The sequence below is a fragment of the Chroicocephalus ridibundus genome, chromosome 1 (assembly GCF_963924245.1).
Source record: "Chroicocephalus ridibundus chromosome 1, bChrRid1.1, whole genome shotgun sequence".
Lineage (NCBI taxonomy): Eukaryota > Metazoa > Chordata > Aves > Charadriiformes > Laridae > Chroicocephalus > Chroicocephalus ridibundus.
The window spans coordinates 89,156,500-89,179,368 of NC_086284.1; the positions used below are offsets into that span (position 1 = coordinate 89,156,500).

At 40.9% G+C, this 22,869-nt stretch overlaps 1 long non-coding RNA gene across 2 annotated transcripts in view; it reads right to left on the minus strand.

Annotated features, from left to right (window-relative positions):
* LOC134519230 (uncharacterized) overlaps nt 1-22,869 on the minus strand; it is a 241,200-nt gene that overhangs the window by 21,828 nt on the left and 196,503 nt on the right. Inside the window, exons 7-9 of one of the 2 annotated variants that reach the window (XR_010072166.1) lie at nt 11,169-11,231; nt 5,226-5,409; nt 1,845-4,838 (exon numbers count right to left, since the gene is read on the minus strand). This is a non-coding gene — a long non-coding RNA (uncharacterized LOC134519230). Of the gene's footprint in view, nt 1-1,844; nt 4,839-5,225; nt 5,410-11,168; nt 11,232-22,869 lie in introns of those variants that run through there. The other variant, XR_010072167.1, reaches the window with a different exon arrangement.

Below are 22,869 nucleotides of genomic sequence, written 5' to 3' on the forward strand. Positions count from 1 at the left end.
AATGAGACTAGGCCCCTTGCTTTGTCATAAAATGCGCAATAAATAGAGCCTTGTGAACTGCGTAAGCCAGTCCAATAAAAGTGCTGCTGTACAAAAGACTAGCTGTACAAAAAAAACTCTAGCAAAAGCACAGGAAAGATAAATGCAGAACAGTACAGGCATCTCATCTGTGGAACCTTACAGAAGTATAACTTGTATTTCAGCAATATAAAAATATATTTAATCAAATCTACAGAAAACTGTTTTATGAAGGAATATTGTGTTGTGTTCTGACTCTGTTCTTCAGCTGAGTACTTTGCTTCCATAGGTTACCTCCACACACAAGCGGCAATTGCTTTTGTTCAACCTTTACCCACATTCTTTCCCATCCTTTACAATAAGAAAAAAATTCAACTTCTCTCTTTCAGATTTACAGAAGTCTTTTTGCATGTCCTGAATAGGCATTGATCTGATCAATGATGGCAGGCTGCTTCAAGGACACTGACCCACGTGTGACTGGAAGTCTGGTATCATCTCCTCGGTCCTCTTCATTCTCACTCTACCATTTCCCCATGCTTTCTCACAAATGTGGGTATCTCAAGTATCTTGCTAAAGGACAAATCCTACAGATCTAGATTTATCTTAATTTTCTGTAAACAGTCATTCCCACTGGCTGTGTTTGCTGCTCTACTGGGCTATGTCATCTCACAGCAGGCCCCAAAGTGCTTCAGCTCCATTAGAAAGAGTTCAGTCATGCACAGGATTCGGGGATGAAATACTTGCCGAAGTCTCTCATACTCCTTCACAAAAAAAAAAAAAAAGAAAACAAGAAAAAACCCACAGTGCCTGATCATCTGCTTGCACAGCCCTATGATCAGCTATTTTTACGGCCTTTCACCTGAGGCAACCTCTGAACCCAAGATCTGTTGGGCAAATTTCTCTGCCCAAACATTTCTCTACATGGTTCTGAATATTATATTCACATTATAAGTGAAAATTTTTATTTTAATATTGACTTTATACTTTGACTCCTGTTCACCTTAAGTTCAAAACTGCTCCTTGGTTCTGGTAGGGAATCGCTTTTTCACAGCAACACCCTGAGGCACACCGGAGTAACAGGGAAATTCAACCTGGCATGCGCCCCTCTGCACTCCTTGCTTGCCAATAGAAGTCCACAAAGTGCTGCTGCCAGGAGGCCAGCTGAGATGAACCAGCTGTAGCAATGCCCAAATTTAGGGTAGCGCTGGTGCCTATGGGCTGCAATGTTTTTCTACATGACTTTGAGCATCCAGAGTTTTGGGATGGTTATCTGAAGGCTGTAGGTCCAGTTGGTATCCTCAGAGCATCATGGTTGCTCTTCTCTCCATGGATGACCTATCCCAGCAAGGAGCCCAGGCTTTCAAAGCATCAAGGTAGCAGGCTCATGTACTAGAATAATTTTGTTGGCCTACCCTGACAGACAGTGCCATCAACTTGCATGGTAAATCCTTATATGATGCATGGTCCACAAAGATATAACAGATGAGAATTTTTCTGAGAGATTAATTTCCCCAAAAGAATGTACACACTTCGTTCTGTGTATTTTTGGGGCCAATAAGGGATGAAAATTAAAGCACAGATGTTTTATTAATTCCCATTCTTCCTACAAAACAAAAACAAAAACAAAAAACACAAACAAAACAAAACCAAAGACCCACACAAAACCAAACCCAAAACAACCCACAGAAAAAAACATCAGAAAAGTAAAGTTCTTATACAAAGAATTTCATAAATATAAAAGATTATATTTATGCTTAGCAAACACCCAAATACTACAGAGTAGGTACATTTACATACTAAACAGGAATCCTATCTGTGTTTAGGGTCCAGAGAGGATCTAATGTACTGTTGACAAAAGGATGAAAGAATCTTAGAATAAAATGAACATATCTAAAGTGGGAAATGAGATTTATGTGTGAAAGTCAAAGCCACAGTTTTGCCCTTTTAAGCAAACTGCATTTGCAGGAAAAATACATCCCAATACTTAGTTCACACAAAATTCAGCAGGTTTCTAAACATATACATAGAAACCAGCTTACATAAACTCCAGTGAGGAATATGAACACAGAATAATAGGAATAATAGATTTCTATTCATAGTACTGAATCACCGACATTGAAGGAAATCAGTGCAGTGCAATTTCTTTTTCAAATACAATTCAGTGGTGTCAACAAACACCATTCCAAACTCATCATGATTTTTTCTGCCCAAGGCTGCATGGGGGAGGACAACATCTATTTTCATTCTATCTACAATTCTTAAAACCACCATTGTAATTACATGATTCAGATATACTCAGTCTTGGAGCAATTATTTTTCCCAGTGCTTCAGAATAATGTTTCAAAATCCCAACAGAAAGCCCCCATAAAAATGTAGAGGTCCCACTGTATAAGACACCAGTAAAAGTCTATAGTCTAACAACCTCCATGCTCTCTCCAGCAGAAGCTTTCTGGGTTTATTTGCCCTAGAAGTTGTCCCTGCTCCCAGTTCTCCAATACAGGCATGTCAATAGGTAGGCTCCCCTTCTCTGGCACGTGGTTCCCAGGTAGAATTACTGGAGAAGGCATCAGCAAACATACTTCTACTGCTTTTCCAGCCGCTGCTTAGCCTACCAACACCATGCAAGCAGCCACTCAAGCCTCTTGCTGTTCCTATGGTTGCTCCTGTCCCTCCTCTTGTGAGGTGTCACAAGCATGTACATCTGTAGATCCTCGTCTTCGACAGGCAACTGGCACTCGGGAACTTTCAGCTCTTGCCAAGGGGCTCTCACAAAGATCCTCACACTGTACCTCCTGGGAAAGCCCAAATAGTACTAAGACAGACCCCAGCAGATTAATTCCTTCTACAGCTTTTGGAGGTATCTGACTTTCTTACTGGCTTTTTTTCCCTTCTGTCTTTATTAACTTCACCTTCTAATTAGGTCCCATGAAGATGCATCTTCTCATTTTACTTAAAAGGTTCATTGACCCTCTGGCGCACTGTTATAACCCAGTAACCTGTGAGTATAGTAATTAGGACATTATAAAACATTGAGTTGATCTGTACATGTTCCACATTCAGAGGAAGAGACGTGTGCCGCATTGCAAAGAGAACTGGCTGAAGCAAGACAAGTCCAAAGTGAAGCACAAAGTAATATTTTAAAAAAAAAAGTGGGGATTATTCATGGGAAGAAGAGATTGATTGGAGCAACAAGCTTCAAAGAGAGATGATAAGGGTAGCACTGAATTTGCTTCAAGAAAGCTCCAGGAGCAGGAGGTAATAAAAAGCGAGGAAAAGATAGGAGAGGGAAGGGTAGCAATCACTCATCGACATTTGTAACACATCCCTACAGCATCAGACTAACTGTAACAGAGCACATGACAAGAAAATAGTCAAGAACCAGCTCTCGTCACGTGCTGTTCCAAGTGTGACCCGTGACACAAAGAGGGACCCAAACTGCCTTCACTACATTCATGAAAACAGTAATATAACTCCACAAGGAGTTATGCATGCAAATTCAACAGCCACAACTTCACCATCAAGAAAATCACAGCACCTTTCCTAAAGTGTTTTACTTGTGAAGACAACTGGCTCATTTTATTCTTATTTACTATTACATTGTTTTCCAGCCAACAGAAGAAGTAGAATGTGTCAAAATGTCTGACAACACCAAACACCAACAGAGAGATGAACCTGCAGATACAAGCCAGTGCCATACATCACTGCGAGTACAAAGCCGGATTTCAAGCACTTGTTTCAGACATCCCTGAAAGTAATGGTTTATGAACCACATCCTTGGCTTTTTAATCAACACAGATATAGCGCCTTCAACGGGAGTACGCTGCTAAATATATACGTATTAATGCACAACATGACACACTAAAGAAAGTATATCATGCTTAGATCTATGTCAAAGTAAAAAAGGCATTAAGCGTGTACATGGAACTGTACCTAATTGTACCAATGGAAAATGTAGCTCATTAAATTGCTAGATTTAATGACAAGATTGTTAACAGTACAGAGATATCTGCACAATCCTTTGGATCATCCTGGATTATCTTTTCAGCTTTTCCTCTTACATAATTTTTAATTTCCTTGGCAGTTAATCCTGTTATAGAGGAGGTTTTGAGCAAACACTTTAATTTCTGTATTTTCTAAGTGGTGTATGATGTGAATTGATTTCCATGATATCCTTTTTCCCTTGTGCCCTCCGCCGATTAAGCTCTGCAATAATATTATGTAATGGAGCCCACACATCACCTTTCCCTCTTTTATAAAACAGTCATGTAAAACCACGTACTTCTACAAGCACCTCAGAAAAATGCCTTGCTGGTTATAAAACCCCCCCACCATTCTTTGTTTTCTTCTTTTTTCTTCTTTTTCCACAGAGATCCTGATCTGCTTCTTCAACATCAGTTATTTGTCCCTGTAGCAGCCTGAACAAAATAGGCAACGCTAGTTTCGCTTGTAAATCCTGAATAAACGATGTTAACGATTACAGTTTAGAAAACCGTTACTGCAGGAGACACCTCAAAGTTCATCAATGAAATAAAGCGCGCCTTAAAGTCTAGTGCTACTCCTATTAATCAAAGCTTTTCCACTTTGTAGAAGCAGGCACACTTTGAGAGCGTGTGTGTCTGGGGAACTCGGCTTGCTGTAACTCCAGAAACATTTGTCTTCCCTGAAGAATCGCGCAGGCGAAGGGAATCGATCAGGTATGGTATGACCTGCAGCGAAAGCGCCAGGATCCAGTCCCCTGACTTAGGTGCACACCTTCTGCCTCACCAGGAGGGTGCCCGTGAAGCTGGTCCCTTAAAGCAAACCCTTCATTTCATGTTCAGCTGGCAGAAAAAGAAAAGCTCATGGTGATGCATAGACAAACTTTAATGCAAGTTCAAAGCCCTTTCTTCCTCTTTTTTATTATAATTTTTTATTCTTTATTCTTCATTATATTAGAAGACATGGTACAACACCATTATATCCATAGCGCACCTAATGGTTTGAAAGGAGGGGTTTCTGGAAGAGACGGTTATCCCAATTTTACTAGGTATCGGACTAGTGACCATGTTCTTTCTCTCAAACAACATCTTTATCAACCATGCTTTGTTTTTACACGTGGTAGGAAACCCTTTTTCTCTAGGTGGTGACCATAAGATCCAGGTAAGTGTGGGACGATAATTTTGGCAGTTGTTTGTTTAAAATGTAGTTCATGCTGATGATAAACATACCTCAAAAGATACATTGCAGGCAAGGGCTGTGCTTGTGTGGATCCCCGGACTCCGTCTCTCTCCAACAGGCTGTTACCCAGCCTTTCCACAATCGGCATAAGAACTGACATATGTTTCCATTTTGTTTCCATATTTTCCTTTTTGTGAACCAAAAACGTTCACAGGGAGCTTTAGAAAAATCTTCCTGAAAAAAGGTTATGCAATGCGAGACATTTTCTCTGCTCGTCCAGATCTGATGCACAAACACTGCAAAATCTTGCAAATAATTGGAACTAGAGGAGCCAACTCTTGTCTAAGCTGTCAGAAAAGATTGGGAAGCACCTGCAGAAGAGTGAGGGCATTTGGAAGCATGTCAGAGGGATTAAATAAGGAATAAGAGAATTGTATGGGTCTTTGAAGGAGATAGCGCAGAGAAGAAAAGAACAGAGAGGAGAAGACAGCATAAATAATGTTTCAAAGCTGGAAGTGTCATAATCGGGTCAAAAGGAAAAAAAAAAAGATGGCTTTAGCAATCTCTGTGCGTATAGCTTGAAGGGAGATCAGAGAGCCTGTTGTTATCATAGACAAGGAAGGATGCAAAGGGGTCTGGAGAAGGAGATTTAAAATTGTTTCAGTCTGAGTTTCTCACTGTAGCGCTTAGGGCTTCGGTGTTCTAGCCTTACTTCAGAGCATCATCATGAAAATATAAGCAGCATTCACAACCATTTCTGCTCCTCCTTTTTTTCCAAACCCACATTTCACCGTTTAAGAAGTCATTTGTGGTGGATACAAAGACTACAGCTGTATTTATAGCACTGAGTTGTTGGTCCATTTAAACAGCAGGTGCAACAAAAAAGCTATTCTGAGTTTCTATTCTCCGTTAGCCTTGCCAGCACACATAATCTGTAACAGTTTAGGAAAACATCCCTTTCTATCTGTCTGTACATAGAGAAGGAGGAGAGGAACAGGTAGCAACAAGCTTGTATCTCTCTTAGGGATTTGTGCCAGCTGCATTGTTTATATGTAGGCTTGGGTTTCTGGCATTTTCTCCTTAATCATGTATCTGTATTAATACACGCACACACATTATGAGAAGAATACGAGGTTAGGTTTACAAAGCCAGCTAATCAAATGCACTGGAACACCAAAATCCAGGTTGTCTTCAAAAATTTTTAGCAGTGGGCATAGAACTGAAGCAACATCTTTCAGAGCCACCCTGGTATACAATCTCCCTGGTTAAAAAATAACCGGCGGCTGTATTCTATACGGACCAGCTACCGCCAGGGACAAAAAATGTGGCTGGCTGGTGGGCTTTGCAAGAATTTGCTGGCTGCTCTTAGAGTCATTTGTCCTTGTGCTGATGGCCTGTCTAGAAGATCCAATCCAGTCCCGTGTCGCTCAGAAAATCTTGACACTGTTTATGTTAGATCATCAGAAAAAAAAACCACCAACAAATTCAACTGCAGCACAGTACTAATTGAAATTCACCCTGAAGCAAATGTTCTTGAGTGAGCAATTTCAGAGCTCCTGTGGTCAACAGTAAACCAAGTTTACGGACTCTGACCACAGATGAATATCATCATAGGTGATTTTTTTTTTCAAAAAACGAAACATGAACTTCTGTTTGTTCGGCATGTCTACAGTCCCACTTCTGGGAGCCAGCACAGTCATACCAATATATCACTGTCACTGTTTGAAAAACAGCCCCAAATTTATGGCAGGCACAGAGCCCTAAAATAAACATATAACAAACAGTTCTGGGAGTAGTAGAATCGGCAAAGCCTGATTTATTACAGATGAATTATGGCTGAATTTGCTACCAAACTAAGCTCTGACCAATGTTTTTCCCTCGGTTGAAACAGTCAAAATACCTATTTCACATAGGTGGCAGGCTTAGTGCAACTGGGGATGAGCTTATGTCAGTCTGTCCCTTACTGGTCCCTCTGTTTTACTCAGTCACTTATCAACTTCAAACCTGTTAGAAAATGGTGTACCTAAGTCCTCTAGATCCAGGCCAAATACAGCAAACCAGCTTGAAAGTTATTGGAAGAATTATATGTGTATGTGTATGTGTATTCTCTTCACACAGAGAACAGCAGGAATAATAAATTTTGGAGCTATGCAGGAAACTGGAGATTTTTTCATCTTTTTCTGAGAATTGACAAAATTTTCTTTTCCTAAACATCTCCATAACATCTCCGGATTCTGTAGATCATACCTGAGCTATTTTTATGTCATAGAAATATAAAATGCAAATTATAACATGAGGGATCTTCAAATACCCTAGTGAGAAATAACTGTTTATAGAGGAACGTGTCCAAGTCAGCCTTTGATGCCACTGGCTGCTAATACACATTTATGGAGCAGAGGCGCACACACTCTGCTGTAGGGCATTTACATTGGAAGCTTCCAGGTCAAGCAATTAATGGTCTTTCAACTTGGTTTTCACGTTGTTTCTTAAACGTCTTAGTGAGAATATCCAATATAAAAAATCCTGGTGTATTTGATATGATTTCTCCAGATCGCAGGAGGTATGTGCAAAATGATGGCACATTCCCACAAGTACAGTTTATACCATGGGGAACAAATGATTCCAAAAGTTAATGACAGTGAAGACAAAGACCTCCTAATGTGAAGTACCAGAGGTGAAAATTACTGGGGAAATAAGCAAGGGGGAAAAAAGAACTGATAAGACAGATGGAATAACCCCAGATTGCTGAATAACCTACAGCAATTTTCACACCCCGCAGAAATGCAAACTGTTCTTTGAAGGAATGTGGTCATGTAGTGTACCTATGGCTGTTCTATCAGCCAGTGTGAATACAGATTTCAGCCCTATGAAGACTGTGTTCTTCCAGGGCCCTCACCAACATGTTAGAATACCTGTTCTGTTTGTCCTGTCCTGTCCTGTCGTATCCTATCCTACCCTATCCTAGCCTTCTTACAACACAATTATCATTCTATGTTGTCAAAATCTTTCAGCCGAATGTTGCATAACATGACTCAAAATGGCTACATACAGTATTCACAAGTTTTCAACAATTATTTTATTCTCCAGAGAATGTTCTCCTGAAAATATAAACTCACAAATTCATATTACACTGACTGATTTATATTTTAACAAAATCAGGATAGTTTCACAAAATATAGAGTAAATCCTTGCATTCCTGAAACTACAAGAGGACTCAATTAGACAGAAGGTAGCTCTCAGAGTTGGGACTGGTCTCCAGAGTTAGCATCCCCACAGCTACTCCTACGGCCAGAAAATCCCAACTGGTAGTTTTTGGTGAATTTTTGTAGATCAGACACCAACAACATATTTTGAGCCTGACTGCCTCTATGAAACTAACCAATTAGTTTGGGTGTCCATTATCTTCTTAATTTCAAGGGGAAGCACTGGATGTAAACTGGACATCTAGAAGCATCTATGGATCTGACCTCTAGTGACAGTGGGTTATAAATTAGAATTGTAGGTTTTGTGAAAGATATCTGAAAGCTTCCCCCACCCCCTGAATCAAAATGGCACTGTGTGGTTTTACTCCAAAGTGACTGCTAGGGAAGAATACTATCCATTTAAACTTCAATATTTGCTGTAGTTTTAGAGTTTCACAGCTGTATTGTTCCTGACCCAAGTGTATTCAACCTGCAAATCCTAATGACGCGTAGCACAAAGTCGTATGACTCTTTAGAGTAGACTGCAGGGTCCTGGTGTTACAACAGTGACACAAAAAGATAGTTACAAAACAAAATACAGAGCTCAAAGTTAAAATTTCTCTTTTAAGATCAATGAAAAGATTTTACTTGAAGACGTTATTGCCCGTTTCTATGAATAATGAGGCTGCTGCCAGACAACCTAAGAGATATGTCCCCCCAGGCAGTGGTATAGAACTAAAACCAAGTGAAAGAGACTACAATATAGTAATTAATCAGTAGACCTCCAGCTTCTCATTAACAGTCTCCACTGAAGTTTCAGTAATTCCTAAGCATACAATAATAAAATAGAACCCACTTCAGAGATCCAAGCAACAACGGATTAATTCAGCAAACTTCTTCACCTAGTGTGAGGATTGAGTTTTAATCCTAAATCTGAGGAGGTTTAAGGAGGAAAATGCCATAAACACAGAAGGCCAAGACAAAACCAACCAAACAAAATCCAACAAAACAAAAACCACTAGGGCGAGGCAAGCCAAATATTTTATCATAGGGTCTTGAAAAAATTACAGGGGTTGCATTGTGTGATGCCATTAAGAGTTTTCTCAAAGAAATATGAATACTATCATCTAAAAATTACTGTCTTTTCAGTTGAACATCCCTGAAATGTTTGATTATTTTTTAAATTTTGACTTAATACCTATAAAATAAAGGGTTTGGTTAACGGAACTTCTAAGCCGTTAAATTCGCTGAGAAGTTCTGAAGACCCCATGTCTCCAGTCAGACACCAGAAAGCCTGGCTTTCAATTACTTTGCATCTTGCGGTGGACAAAGATTTCACTTGTGTAACATCAAGGCCAAAGTATGAGCTTATTAGGCTTATTACCACCTATTAGACACAAGAAGATCTACAAGGAAGGAGGAGGAGATCTGCAGGCAGAGGAGGTAAGAAGGAGGAGACATGCATTAAGAGTGCCTGGCCACCTTCTCCCAAAGTTCTCCAGTATTAGTGGACATCTGAAGTTCTCTCCCTCAAAACAGGTCTCTCTCATGTGGACCTCTGTGAAGTTTGTCAGAATTAATATCTCTGAGTACTCTGCTGCTCTGTCAGATACCACGGAGCGGCTGAAGTCTGCGAAGTTACTGAGGATGGGCAGGACATGTGTGCACATGAACCACTATGGCACAAACCTCTTCCTTCGTGAAACCAGGCTAAGACCAAATCCTTTGACATATACTTTCTATGGCATACACTTATTTAGTCATGAGGAAGTGATGCAGGACAAGCAGAAGTCCTCTTTGGGAGCGAAATAAATACAGTTTTCTAGGAAATGTTATAGCACATTCAATTATCGTACATTTTCCTACAAAGACCCGCGTTATTTGAAAGAAAAAAAACACCTAAAAATACCTTTCTTTTCCTAAAAGTTTCACTTTTTATCTTCAGCATGGTGTTTCAAGTTCATGAGGATAAAAAAAGATAGCAAAAGGCAAGGCAAAGCAGTAAGTCTGTGCAGGAATGTTACTGTTTCAGTCAGCCATATGGCTAAATGGTCCTCCACTTTGAGTTTTAGCATTACAAGTTCCCAAGAAAGAAAAGCAATTCTAAAAATTTTAACATTCAAAAACCAGTCTACACACTACAAGAGCCAGTAAGAATGCATTATTCTGGTAACTTTGAAATTAGGTTTGCCATAAATTAGAGGGCTATAGAAAAATGAGTTTCTCCTTAACAAGAGATACATCCACTTTTGCTAAATTAAGTCAGGATAACCCTAGAAGGGCCCTTCATCAGTCATTCTGCTGATAAAATACTATTTATACAAGGCAGTGAGGACCTAAGAAAATCACAAAAGTCTCAAAGAAATATAAAGAAAGAAACCCGGTGACTGTACTAGAGTTGTCCTCTCAGCTGCACAATGTAAGTTTGCACATTACTTTTCTGTATTTCAGTCTCGGTGCCAGGGATTTATTCAATGCGTGGAAGTATGAAGATGAACAATGGCTTTTCTCACCTTTACAGAAAACAGCTCCACAACTGCAAGGGGCAGATATTCTGCCCGATGCAATGACAGTGAGGGAGGTTTGAGTTTTAAGCTCAATTCTCCTGTGCCAAAGGAGCTGCAAAACTTTCTACAGAAGGCGGGGAATTTTTCAGTATGGGAGAAGGCTTATGTCAGTTTAAATTCAGTATCTATTCTTATTTTTGCCCATATTTCAGAAGATGATGTTAATGATTCTGCTTCAAGTCTGGAAAGAAAAGCAAGATAGGAACAGTGTAGAGATATCTAATATATCATCGGGGCTACCTACCTCTTACATTATTTGTGTTACTCTTCAAAGCGACAGTATCTTAAGCAAAATTAATGTATGAATCTGTGGAGCAAAAGGTAGAAAATATGGGTGATTAATAAATGTTCTTGACTGAGTAATTCAACAGAACAAGATAGAGAAAGGGAAAAGATCTTAGTATTGTGTTAAAAAGCTCTTAAAAAAGGTGGTGAGGATAACATCTGTGAGCCATATATAGTAGCGGGCAGAGGAATAAGAAATGAGACAGCCGCTGTCGGAGATGGAAAGACTCACCTGACAGATAAGTTATTCCATCTGACCATCTCAACCTCAGGGACCTACAGATCTCCCAGGGGTTCTGACTTTTTTTTTGCTGGTTTGTGATCTTCCATTTCTTCTTTGTGTTGCAGCACCGTGAACACACTATAACTCATTTGTATTGAGGATAATTTGATTTTTTGTTAAATCTATTTTGTGTCAAATGAAAACCCCAGGGATATTATCTGTATTAATGTATACAATGAAGAGCATTTTTTAACCAGTTCAACGTCATTTTGTCAATCTGGAAAAGATCAGCAGGACAGCAAGGTGAAACCTATCATCTGCCCAGACTGGGAATAAAAAGAAAGAATGATTTTCAGACACCGCTGTTACCTCTTGGAGCTCCCCCACCTTCCTCAATACAGATGATGAACTACAGGCACATGTGGTTCATTGCTTGCTTCTTGGTAACACCATTGCACAAATTTATCTGACACCACATTCAGAGCGAGAGACAATAAAATGCACAAGCAAACGCTTTCATAAATTTGGCATTCCTTTGATGAAATATGTTTAGAAGTTCAAGCTAATTAAAAACTGGAAATACAAAGGAGAATGTGTAGTTAAGCTCAGACCACTGATAGACTAGTTTTACCTGTACTCAGAGCACTAATTTATAGGTATTTTATATTAAGAGAATTAATCCACATTTTTATTTTATTCCTTTCTTGGTGAAATCTCCATGAAAATCCAGAATATTCCACCCACAGTGACTTTGAACTGTAAGTATGCTGACCTTTAAAAATCAGCAGCACTTTGTGGTTTTGTCCTTATCTTGCCCCTCAGTGACAACTATGATAAAATGCTCAGCAGACTGTCAATATCTTGGACCAGGGTCTTTCAGTGAGTCAGCAATTGTTCGAATACCTTGTTATTCACAGCCTGGTTTCTCCTTCAAGCCAGGGACCACTGGTGGGGAAAGTGCAAGGTGTTAGTTATGACTCTGGCTCTGGCACCTTGATAATAAAGCTATCTTGCCTTGAGTCCTAAGAGAAGAGCAGCTGTAAATTACATCAGCTAACTATGGCACCAAAGTGGCTTTGCGTTTCACAGGTTGCCATAGCGGGCATTTGACATATAAAATGCCAGTGCCGCTCTGGGGTCCCATACTCAGGAAGGCTTCACAGACTCCTTAGCATCTACCGTTTCACCCAAAAAGCACAGGGTATTGGGAACAGAGGGGGGGGAACTGCAACTGCTAACTTGAAAACTTATTATTTAAAGACAAATTCTGCTCCAACTCCACCTCAAGGGTTCTCAGTGTAACATATTTGTTATATTCTTGTAACACCAGGGGTATTGTTGAACTCTGCTGTAGTAAAGATGCCAGCCCAAGCCATGAGCTTAGTGCTATTTGATCTTACCTGTTGAAATCAGAAACATTGAACTTCATTGTCTTTAACCTGAGATAGGAGGTGCAGGGAGGGTCATGAAAAAAGAGAGGAACAGATAAGCATTTTGTGTCATGGTCCCCATGATGAAGGCACATGCTCTCCCTGAGCTGTGGTGATGCCGCTGCAGGCGTCCCACGGGGACGTTGAGCAACAAGGAAGGTAAAGATTGCAGCAAAGCAGTGCAGGGCTGCAGGATTCCATGAGATGCTGGAGTGTATGAATTGGGCATGAGGGAGTGAGAAAGGCTCGGCAGGCTGAATGAGGGGAAGAAGATGAGAATATGGGGATTTGTTTGGTGAGCCATCAGGGCTGAGGCTCTGGTTTGGTTAGAGAAAAGGGGTGTGAGAATTAGACATTCTTTCATTATCAGCAAAGGGCTGTGTCTTGAGGCAGTAAAAATCAGCATGTAGCTGCTGACCATGGGGACCTAATACTGATTCACACGCTCAAGACCTCTCTCACTAATGTTACATCCTGCTTCTGCTCTGGTCATGGCATTTGGTTTCAGTGAACTTTGTAGCTTCTTTGGCTTCCTATGGAGATCTAGTAATGTGGGGGTTTTGTCCTCAATTATCAAATCAAGACCAGCAGCAGGTACCTTTGTAGAGCTGACTAAAAATGTATTTGCTTTTGACACGTGTAAATGAGTGTAACCAGTTATCACCATTGAGAGGGACTATGGAGAACATTCACTGGGGAAAAACATCATTACAAAACAAAACAAAACAAAAAAAACCCCAAGCAACACTCTTGCTGAAAATCCACCTGCGTGATTTTCACATTACATATTTGTGTCCATGCACCATTTGAAGTCAATTTCATCTTATGATATTTTATATAGGCATGCCTAGTTCAATCACAGATGATTAGCTTCATAAGAAAAGAAACACTGACTTACTAAAGAAATATAATAGATCTTTTAGCAGATCTTTTTTCTAAAACACGGTAAGAGGTGTCAGCAATCCATGACACCCATGCTTGAAAGCTTTTGGTCCAAGCCCAACTACTGCAGCTCAGGGCCATGTAAAACTATCTGCTGAGGTCAGAAAGAGCAGAGCCCTGCTTGTGTGACACTGGCTGAATTAGTAAATCCTGCTTCTCATCACTGTGCTGCTTCCAGGTCTGCTTGGGTTCCTGGTGCTTCCAGACCTGGGTTTAGCATGCACAGAGCTACTTTGGTGGCTTCTCTGCCTGCAATCCTTACACATCCCTTCAGACTGAAAGAAATAAATACATGGATGGAGATCATTCTTCTTGCAGTATGTACAAGAGTGATCTTTAGCAACAAAAAAAAAGCATAACAAAGAGTTGGCCAACAAGTGTCTTTCTAATGGCGTCAAGTGGACTTTGGATTAGGCCTTGGTACTAGTGCTTGTTATCTGAGCAGAATAAAGTTTTGTGAAATTGGAACCTAGCTGTCTAAAGATTTTGAGCCATTTTTACATTCCACTGTTCTTCAGATGCACTATAAAATAGGATTCCTCTACATAATTGATATGTACAATAGAAGTACTATGAATCTGTATGCATGCACAAGAAAAAACAAAACTAGCAGCTAAGTGATCCATTCTAGGCATTGGCTACTATATTGATTCCGAAGATTAGAAGGTCTACTCCTTTTTGTTTTTCAGAAGCATCTAAGCTGTGTGGCATATTTAGCATTTCCCATTCAATGTGATATGATAGAAAACTATCACCTGGTTCTACTTAAACTAATTGGGACCTTTTGTTAAGCACAGCAAAGCCCTAAACGCTGAAGCACACCACGGTCTCAGAGGTACTCTGCAACAGTGAGGTTGGAAAAAATAGGGGCCCACCAGTTTGAATAAGATGGCTGAAGCCAGGTAGAGATGAGCAAAAGACTTTGTAATTAGACTGCAATGTAAGAAAAACTCATCAAGTGCCTTTAGAGAAACATGTTTCAGGTATATAACCACGCTGAGCTGTGTGACTCGTGGTGGCCTCCACCATGCCTGTTCCTCCTCAAAACTCTGTGCTGTTGCTTCTGATTCCTGTGAGTTGTAGGGTCGTCTAAACTCAGAGTTCAGGGGGTGTTTATTCAGTGGTGTGGACCTCAATCTTTGTGAACTGAAGTTTCAATATATACCACCAGTACTGGCAAAGTCTCTGAACAGCTACTGTACCAATGGCATCTGGTGACCATGCGATGACAACCCTAGAGCAGCGTGGGAGAAAGAATGGACAGAAAAGCTTTAACTTGGAGTTATCTGTCTTGTATTGACATAACTGCAGTCACCATTCTTTCAAGATTACTAGGTACAAATTTTTCCTTTAAGTGTCTCATCTAAGGCTCTTTCCCTTGTTTCTCTAGCAAATTTGAGAATATTTATATTTCTATTAATCTTCTATTAAGAGGTTTTTCATGTTTTGTTTTATGATCTCACATTGGCTTTCCTTTGATAGAACATCTCTTTTGTTAAGGCACTTCTCTGTGATATTTGGAAAGAACAGTCTTTGAAACAAATTAATCCTTGATTAGTTTCTGCCAGTTTCTCCCCTCTCTATATGCCTTTCCTTAACCTTATCCCAAAATTTCAGTGAAATCACAGATTTCAACTTAAAACCTGAATTCCTGAGATTAAAATATGTGCAGTGAGACCCACTACTTTTTATCTGAAGAGGGGTAGAGAGCGGGTAGCATCTAGTGCATTCCCTTTTTCTCTCAGTTACTGTCTATTCTTTTCTGTGGTTCTTCTGTACCTTTGCCATATCTGCATTGGAGAGCATGTCAGAAAAGAGGAAAAAGGAGGATGAAATGGATTTTCTGTCTCTCTTGTGTCATGTCTTTCCCCTATTGGTTTCTGTGAAAGGATCAAAGCCATCTACTGAGATAGCAGGAAAAGGTTTAAAATGTGTTTGTCCTCTGGTTTCCTGCTGCTCTGACTGAGTCTCTTTTTCCCTTTGCTATTTACAGCATTGGTAGCTTCATTAACAAGGGGTTACAACAACCATACCTGCCCTGCTTCTCCAGGGAGTGTCCTCTCTCCCTCTCTTCGATTACCTATTTTGCTACTGCCGCACATTCAAACCAGGCCCTTTTCCAGCTAGTTTGACCTGGTCAACCAAACAAGAGCAGCTCTAGCCTGAAGGTACATCCCAATGAAGGAATCCCTCCCGAGTGAATGCATCCTCACCTGGCACAGAGCCTCCCCAGCTGTGTCTTTGCTCACCCCATAGAGCTACAGGAACACGATACAGGCCAGGAACAGCAGGGCAGACGCAGCTCCTGATGCCTTGGCTGCTTGTGGCTGGTTCTTTATCATCTGTTGGACCTATGGGTCGTGTACCTTAGCCAAAAGAGGTCTCCATGCTAGTCAAATTTAAGCAGAAGAAACAGATAGTCCAGATTTTGGAGCATGTGCGCCCTGCTCTCCCCCCACCTCCTCCTCACCACCCAGGGACTGAAAGTTTTGTCACTGCTAACAGGCTGGGCTCGGATTAGCACATCACACTTACTTCAAGGAGTTGTAAAATGTCTGGCGTTTCTGCATAAGAAAACGTGGATTTGGATGCACTCCCAAAACACGGAAGGGAAACATGTGAAGATAAGTCACCTCAGCATAGAAACCATGAGAACAATCTTTCCCAGGCACTGAAGGAAGCTGGCAAAGGATCTATCAGTAACCTCTAGAAGTTCAGAAAATCAGTAGCAAAGTATGCTCTACCACCACAACATGTAGCTCACCAGTGGATTTTTATGAAACCAAGATGACGCTGAAAATAGAAGGATCTCCCAACAGCTTGTTTTCACCAAGGAGGTGCCAATTCTTTTGGGATCTGAGTAAGAAAGGCCTAACTAGCTTATTGTATAAAGAATAGAAGTACTGTAAAAGGTGATAGCAGTAACAGAAAACGTGACAGCACTTCTGATGCTAACAGATGTACTAGAAAAGGTAATAGCAATCTTACCTCCCTGCCGATGCTGGGAACCCCAGGTATTGCAGCACTGAATGAGCCCCTTCACGTGGATCAGGGCACAGTGCACATACCCTGTCTGTGGCCAGATTCATCGTCGTTGTGGTCTGTAGAGCTTTTATGGGCTTTTCTTAGAAGTAAACAATTCTATTTATGATTTCTGATGACAGGTAAAGGAATACTCATGTAGACATGCTGCTTCATCTCAAGAAATGACAAACTATGCAGACGGTGGTGTCCACATGTACTGCATGGGACCCCCCCACAGGCGTCAGTTTATCAGTTAAGTTGGTCCAGCAACCACCACGTTGTCTGACAGCACTACACTCCCACACACCTCCATAGGAACAAGCTAAGGATAGTCACAGGATGGGCTCAGGTCATTTATCAGTTACTCATGCTGACATATGGGTCTCTACAACCAAGGCCTGTGGTCATCCTCTGCCTAGATTTGGCTCAAAATCACTAATTCCTAGTTACCGTGACTTGTGCAGGGGCCCACGACAAAAATCAAGTGAATCACGGGAAATCTGTACTATCTCAAACCCCCTCTTCCCCTGTGTAAAGTAAAGAAAATGTCATATTCTGTGAAAATCAGTTAGTAACTGGACATTTTTTTTTAACTGAGTCAAAAAAAGAACTGGAAAGAAAGCTACAATCTACCATCTCGATACATTTAAATGTTTCCTTGATTTTGTAAATGAGGTTGAATTGACAGGTAAAATAGTAACATCCATTCTGTGTGCCTTTGAAAACAGCTGTCAAGGAAGATCAAAACCAACATTATTTCCAGTCTAAAAGTAAGCTCTGAAAAGCACTACACTGCATGTATCTCTCAGTCATGCTTTGTTCCTTTTGCGCTGCTCTGGCACAAATGGGCTCTCAAACCACCTGATAACGCTGATCACCTTGGAGGGACAGATAAAAGGAGTCTCTTCTTGAGAGGTCTGAGAACATTACTCACTTTTGGATCTTGTCTGCCTTGCCACTGGGGAAAGATCTTCCACCTCTGGACAGGGATTTTGGTACCAAGGAACGTGTAGGTGGCCCTGCTGCAATCACAACGTGCTCTACCATGGGCAGGAAGTGCAAGTGAGCTCAGCATCCCCATCTTTGAAGATAAATTGCAGCAATTCCCAAATTCTAACTTTTTTTTGCTATTAGCATCTGGAACTGACCAGTTAGACCAGTTCTGCTTAACAAGCTGGCTGTTGACTAAAATATCACTAAAATTAAGGAACCTCTAGAATGATGCTGTGCTTTACCCATACTGATGCTCTGTTATGCAGAAGGCAGATGAAATTCTGAGTTGGATCCTCTCTATTTCAGTGCAGAGTGCCTAACAGACAAGTAGAAACCTTAGGCTACCATCAACTTTCTTCATAGCAGGGTAGCTGACAGATCAGTCTCTCTTATCGCTATTCAGACAGACTCAGAAATAATGGACCCATTTAGGTAGATTCTGGACAGCCTTATTTTTCCCTTTTGTACCGCCTAAAGCCCCATTTGAAGTGGGAATTATACCCACCAGAAACCTTTCTTTATGTCTTTTCATAACATTTTGCGTAGGAAAGAAGCGCTATGAATTACACATTGTTTTACTCCAGAGACCACTACTAATTCAGCCTCAAAACCTCAGCTCTCCTTATGCGCATCTTCTGAGAGACTTTCTGAGCACAGTGCTGGTTATTTGCAGTATTTCATGGCCACTTACATGGCCATTGACTACTAGATTCTTGTTGGATGCTGTGGGCCGAAAGAGAAGGAAAACCTCAAACCTGCTGAAGCCCCGGACTGCTGTGCTGGTTTGGGTGTACTCCCCCTTGAAATGCATAGAAATCAGACCCTTAATGAGCTGCCTTGGTAGGGCTGACACTGAGCTGGTAACTGTGAGGGTCCCCTACAACTTAGTGATCGCACTAGAGGACAGCTGGAGAATGGAGGAGACTCTTGCTTTGTGTCAGTCAGTTGGACAAGCACTACACATTCCTTCCCTCACGGGCTTGGCGACAGCACTGCCATTCCTTTTCATGGTCCCAGAGCGTAAATGCCAGTTTATTCAGACCTTCACAAACCTATTTTAATTTTATTTGTGACATTTCTACTGAGGCCACATTTGGACAACAACTGTGGAGAGCAGCGAGTCGATAATTCTGCTGCGGTGGCTGTCCCCCAGCGCTGCTACAAACCTTTTTAACCCACGCTGCTCAGAGCATGTGGACAGGATGCGCAGTCTTCCAGGAAGCTTTTCATATGCTATTCACTTCCAGCAGAAGAAAAGGCTTTCTCAGCTTTCCATTTTAAATATTGAATCAAACCGAGTCTGAAGATTATTGTTTCCTTATGCAAAATGAATGAATAATTAATTGTCCAGGAAGTTCTCTGTGTAGTTCCCATCCCTGAGGAATTTTAGCAACTGATGGAGTCCTTGAGACTGAAAATGATGAAATGAACACAGGAAGTGCAGCCTCTGCATGAATATTTATGATTATTCCACATCATCTTCTGTCAATAATCCCACTGTTGCTAAAGCGCACATCCAAAGCTCATAATTTATGGCACATGTGATGATGATATGTTTCAAATAACGCACACGATGTGATCACCTGTAATTTCAATGGAATATCTGGCAGCGATACATGCCCAGTGTGTATTACAGTAGCTGTAAAAGAGTCATTAGTGTGGGACACAAATATTTGAAATGAACAAATGTACAAAATTTGGCGAGTGCTAATAGAACCATTAGAACACAGCTGAATAAAAAAAGATGTGCGCTATTCCATACAATAGAAGTGTTTAAAACTATTCAGACCCCGGAAATTAAGCTCGACGTTGTTCAGGAAGAACAGCAGTGTCACGACCCCTAGCATTGCAACCCAGCCTCTTTCAACCACACTCCTGCCGAGGTCTCTCTCACAGGTACTCCCCATCCAGCTGTCCCAGCAGCGTGCTTGTTCACCTGCCCTATCAGCTTGTAATGGGTACCTGGGGATAGACCCAGCCTAAACCCAAGAAAAATAAAGGACAGGATAAGTTTTGGGTTGTCGATGATCTCTCTATCTCCCCTCCTCTTCACTGCAGACTCCCCACTATTTTCCAGCACAGACTCCTTTACAAAAACCCTCAGTCTGGAAACAACTTGTCTAAGTATGGAAAACCTTTTGTGGCTTGCGGGTATCCTTGCTCATATGCTCTAATATTATGCTCTAATATTAAAGGACATCCTCTTCTTATCTGGAAAGTGCATGGCCATGCTGGATTTATTCCAGTTCTGACAGAACATATGTAGCGATAACATTTATGTAGAAGTATAAAATTGTTTCAGTGGCTTTTGCCAGCTGAATGAACTGAAATTTCCAGAACATCTTGGGTGTTTCTTGGGTGCTATAATTCAAATCACAAGATCACAGAATGGTCCGGGTTGGAAGGGAGCTTAAAGATCATCTAGTTCCAACCCCCCTGCCATGGGCAGGGACACCTCCCACTAGACCAGGCTGCTCAAAGCCCCATCCAGCCTGGCCTTGAGCACTTAAATCCTAGCAATTAATGAGTAAAATTCAAGAAGGCTTGAATTTGCTTTCAACGAAGTCTCAAATGTTTGGAAACTTTTTCACAACAGTCAGTTTCCTAATGGCATAAAACTGATCTGGAAATCTCACAAGCACTGCCATTGCAAGGTCAGCAATTCAAGTCTGTGATGCCACAAAGCCAATTCATGATATCTTGAGGGCTGCTCCTGACGGTAGAAAATGAAGATGGATACAAAAGAAAAAAAGCGTCTTTAGAGTTGAGCAGAAATAAATTTTCTCCATCTTTTATGAAAACAGTGGCCAGACAAAGCAGAGAGATACAAGAAGTGTCCCACCCAAGGGGAAAAACCTTCAGTCTGCATTCATATTTTTGTGGATACCAGAGAAACCAGGGATGAAACTTTGTAGAGGTCCTAGAGACAGGAAAAACTTCTGTTATTTTTTTTTCACATTCTCAAACATAATCAGTGAGGAGAGACAATAATTCACAAATTCTGATATTTCTGGTGAATATGCTGAGCCTGCTGGAATTTACTTGGCTCTGACTTTCAGAACTGCTGCATTTTAACTTTGAGATGAAAGCTTGGATAGGTCATCAAGTAACCCAGACTGGTTCATCTGTTTTCCTCTACCCCCCTTCTTCATGAAAAACATTAAAGGTACACACTGTATGTAAGAAATCCAAATACCAGATACTACCGTGTACATCTGCAGAAATACAGGATTAACATCTCAGTGGCTCTTTTGGATCCTGGCTGAACTTCTTAGGAAGCAGAATTGCAAAATGTATTTGCGTCCTCCAGGAATGGCTTTGTGCTCGAGAGTCTGGGTGCTCCAGCTGCTGTCTTTGGGGAGCACAGGCAAAAGTGCAGCTTAGTCTGGGGACTACATCACCACCTTAGATGGTTCGCTCTCTAAGGCAGGCGTACGAAATGCAGGTATTATTCTTTTGTGGAGATTATGCTTTTTGTGAAGAGGAAATTGTTTCATAGAGTTGACTTATGTCTGGGAGGAGAAGCCTCACCTGTTTTGTGATAATTTCCAGAAGCAGTGTCCCTGAAGATGGCACATTTGGAAATTACATTATTTCATACTGCTGCATAGCAGCAATTGGCACCCCAGTCTATCAAAGATGCTACTTGAGCAATACAAAACATTAGCCAACAGCCACAAGGAGAAAAAGATTTCTTTCCTATCCCAAAATATACCTCTGCAGAGTACCTGTTGTATTGCATTTAATCTAATTTACTACAGGGGAGATGAACACCCTCCTCGCAACCACGCTATTTTTTAAAAGAGATTGGTGATTCAGATGAATGGTGACTAAGCCACTGACAAATTTTCCCAGTTAGCTTGTGTGTATAAAAAGACGCTTTCCTGGAATGTATCATCTGCAGATACCACTATCTTGTTGGAGTGAATGGGGGTTTTCCACTCAAACAACATTACTTTTTTTATCATTTAAAAATATATGCATATGAAGCTCTTGGCACATTTCAAGGAGGTATCAGGTCATACCGTAGAGACAAACAGAGAGAATGCAAAATAGGTATTGTACATGACCGCTGGCAGAAACTGCTTGTTTAATTTACTTTAGATGAACTGAATGTATCTTCTGAAAGGATAAACAGAGGTACCTTCCAATGAACAGAAAAGCAGAATCATCCCACATTCTGGGTGTTAGTCTGCAACTCCAAAGATGCAGTTGAAGTTGCTTGCTCCCTACAAACTGCTGCCTTTGGCAAGTACAGTACTACGCCTATGAACTAGAGATGACGCTACCGCCTTCTACAGCCATTCTTGCCTGTAAGCTGCCAGCTAATATAGCAGAATAAGGAGGGGAGAAGGTGCGTTCTTAATTTACACCAGCAGAGGAAAAGAAATTAAATAGGTGAAGTAAGCTAAACTGGAAATGAAGTTAAGGAACAACTATTACAGACTCTTGAGTGGGGCTCTTAATTCTGCTATAGCTCCTTTGGAAAATTCCTTCTAGAGACCATAGCAGAAGCTCCTGGTCATGACATTCATCAGGATGTAAGTTTGGAAAAATAACAATCCTGGCAGTTCGCTAGTGGGTTTGTCTGGTCCTGAAAAACTGATTTCCCGGGAAGTTATTTTTTAAAGTCTACCTGTAGTTCTGTCTGGTTTGTCTGATGATTTACAAGCTAGATATCCTATTTTCTTGCCATGGTGAGAACGAGTCCTACAGAGAACAGACTAGCGCTTGTCCTTCTCTTCACCTTGTTTTTAAAATCTCCCAGCTTGTGTCAGTGAAAGTTGTTACACATTTAATTAGATATTTTGGCTGATGCAGAGTTAGAGACAGTTCGGTAAATAATTCGTCTATTATTTCCATCCTCGTAAGTCAATAACGAAAACGATGCCACTCACCAGACAGCCTATGCAAATAGATGTGTATATGATAGACTGCAGCTGAATTTGCTGGCATCTAATAAGTGTTTAATTGCTCTGGAGCGCTACTAAAAAAAGCAATATTATTAGGACTTTTTCCTCGCAAATTGGTTTTAAAAGCATACGGTC